The 2,500-nt window shown below is 52.1% G+C and overlaps 1 protein-coding gene across 2 annotated transcripts in view; it reads right to left on the reverse strand.

The window, feature by feature from the left end:
- Positions 1 to 2,500, reverse strand: part of ptprfa (protein tyrosine phosphatase receptor type Fa) — a 102,968-nt gene that overhangs the window by 89,251 nt on the left and 11,217 nt on the right. The gene's annotated exons all lie outside the window — the stretch shown is intronic.

Consider the following 2,500-nt stretch of genomic DNA (forward strand, 5'->3'; position numbering starts at 1 on the left):
CGCCAGGAGGGGGACTGCGTGTGCGACTCCATCACAGTTTCCCCCGACATCGAACGCTGGTCATCTAGAAGGTACAGTAGGTCCTGTGGAAGGGTGCTTGAGCGCTGGCTGAAGATAAATACTGTAATCGAACGATATTCAGAGACAGGTCGGGTAACATGATGACAGGCTGTGAGCAAAGCTGAGAGTTTCTGGGAATCAGGTCGATGTAATGCAGGTCTCTCTCTTAAACACAGAAACACAGCTTCTCACATGCATAGACACACACACTCACACACACACACACACACACGCACAGATCCTCCCTCTAACCCCCCCCCCCCCCACACACACACACACACACACACTGTGTTGGACATGTGCAGCGTTTTGACTTGCAGTGAAGCTGGCAGCTATGGCAGTGAGGTCACGCTCTCCCAGGAAACAGGTGCGTAAGGAACACCACATGACCCTCACACTCCGTGACCCCCCCCCTCCGCTCCCAGGCTGGGTCAGGTCAGGGGCCCCCAATCCCGTTACCCAAACAACAGGGTCCCCTGGCCCCTCCTGGCCTCCCTCCCACACGCTCAGACCTCTCAGGTCACAGGCCACCCCCCCCCCTCACCCCACCCCCCCCACCCCCCACCCACACCCACACACACACACAACCCACTGTCAGGTTCACACACCGTGGGAGAGCGGGCTGCTTTTATACACTTGCTATGCTCTATTGAGTAATTCAGATCCAGCCTTGTGTGCTTATGTCTTTCAGTCACAAAATTTTAACCCCCACTAAAGCTACCTGTAATCTGGCTTGGCTCACCAACCGACGCTGAGGCCCTGCAGTCAGTCACAAATATACGCTGGTTAAAAAGCAAGCGGCTCTGTTAGGAGAAAGCTTTAATGCTTGGCTGATAATACCCACAATCCTCTGGATTAACGGCCCGAATTGTTGTTACACGTACCCAGCAACCATGTTTAGTTGCTAAGGACATCAGCGACGGAGAGATAGATGTACAGTAGAGCACGTATCTCCTCCCCTCCTGTAAGATTTGTCATTCTTTAAGAAGTCTTTCTTTCTGCAAGCAAACCCCCCCCCCCCCCCCGGCTGTCGAAGGTAACAGATGGTGAAGAAGAGCGTGGGTTTGGACTGTGTGTCTAGCGGTCAGCTGAGCGGAGAGATGCGCCCAGGAGACGAGAGGGCGAGAGAGTCTCTGTGATCCTCCACAACCCTGGGATGTGACGGCTTTCATCTGGGCTCTGCTCGGCAGGCACAGGGGAGAGGATCGTACCATTCTACAGGTGAGGGGAGGATCGTACCATTCTACAGGTGAGGGGAGGATCACACTATTCTACAGGTGAGGGGAGGATCGTACCATTCTACAGGTGAGGGGAGGATCGCACCATTCTACAGGTGAGGGGAGGATCACACTATTCTACAGGTGAGGGGAGGATCATACCATTCTACAGGTGAGGGGAGGATCGTACCATTCTACAGGTGAGGGGAGGATCGCACCATTCTACAGGTGAGGGGAGGATCACACTATTCTACAGGTGAGGGGAGGATCATACCATTCTACAGGTGAGGGGAGGATCACACTATTCTACAGGTGAGGGGAGGATCATACCATTCTACAGGTGAGGGGAGGATCATACCATTCTACAGGTGAGGGGAGGATCGTACCATTCTACAGGTGAGGGGAGGATCGTACCATTCTACAGGTGAGGGGAGGATCACACTATTCTACAGGTGAGGGGAGGATCATACCATTCTACAGGTGAGGGGAGGATCACACTATTCTACAGGTGAGGGGAGGATCGCACCATTCTACAGGTGAGGGGAGGATCATACCATTCTACAGGTGAGGGGAGGATCGTACCATTCTACAGGTGAGGGGAGGATCGTTCCATTCTACAGGTGAGGGGAGGATCACACTATTCTACAGGTGAGGGGAGGATCGTACCATTCTACAGGTGAGGGGAGGATCATACCATTCTACAGGTGAGCGGAGGATCATACCATTCTACAGGTGAGGGGAGGATCATACCATTCTACAGGTGAGGGGAGGATCGCACCATTCTACAGGTGAGGGGAGGATCATACCATTCTACAGGTGAGCGGAGGATCATACCATTCTACAGGTGAGGGGAGGATCATACCATTCTACAGGTGAGGGGAGGATCACACCGTTCTGAAGTTCATGCTGTTAGTGAAACCAGTTGGTCAGCCAGAGGACCAGACAGAACATTCATAGACTTCCTGTCAGAACTCTGCCCAACACTCATATGTCATTTCTTTCCTCTGCAGCAAAATACTCTGTGATAAAAAACTAAATCTAACAAGTATCCGTCGATAACACAGTGAGAAAAGGTCAACACCTACTTATAATGCTGTTGCAGAATAAACATTCAATTGCACCAGGCTGGCATGATCCCCACTTGTCACGCCTACAGCATATCGCTAAACTTGTTATCGGGACACAGTTCCAGAGGCAGTCAAATGTGTGGTATCTGATTTGGG

Source organism: Borostomias antarcticus (genome assembly GCF_949987555.1).
Source record: "Borostomias antarcticus genome assembly, chromosome: 10".
Classification (NCBI taxonomy): Eukaryota; Metazoa; Chordata; class Actinopteri; order Stomiiformes; family Stomiidae; genus Borostomias; species Borostomias antarcticus.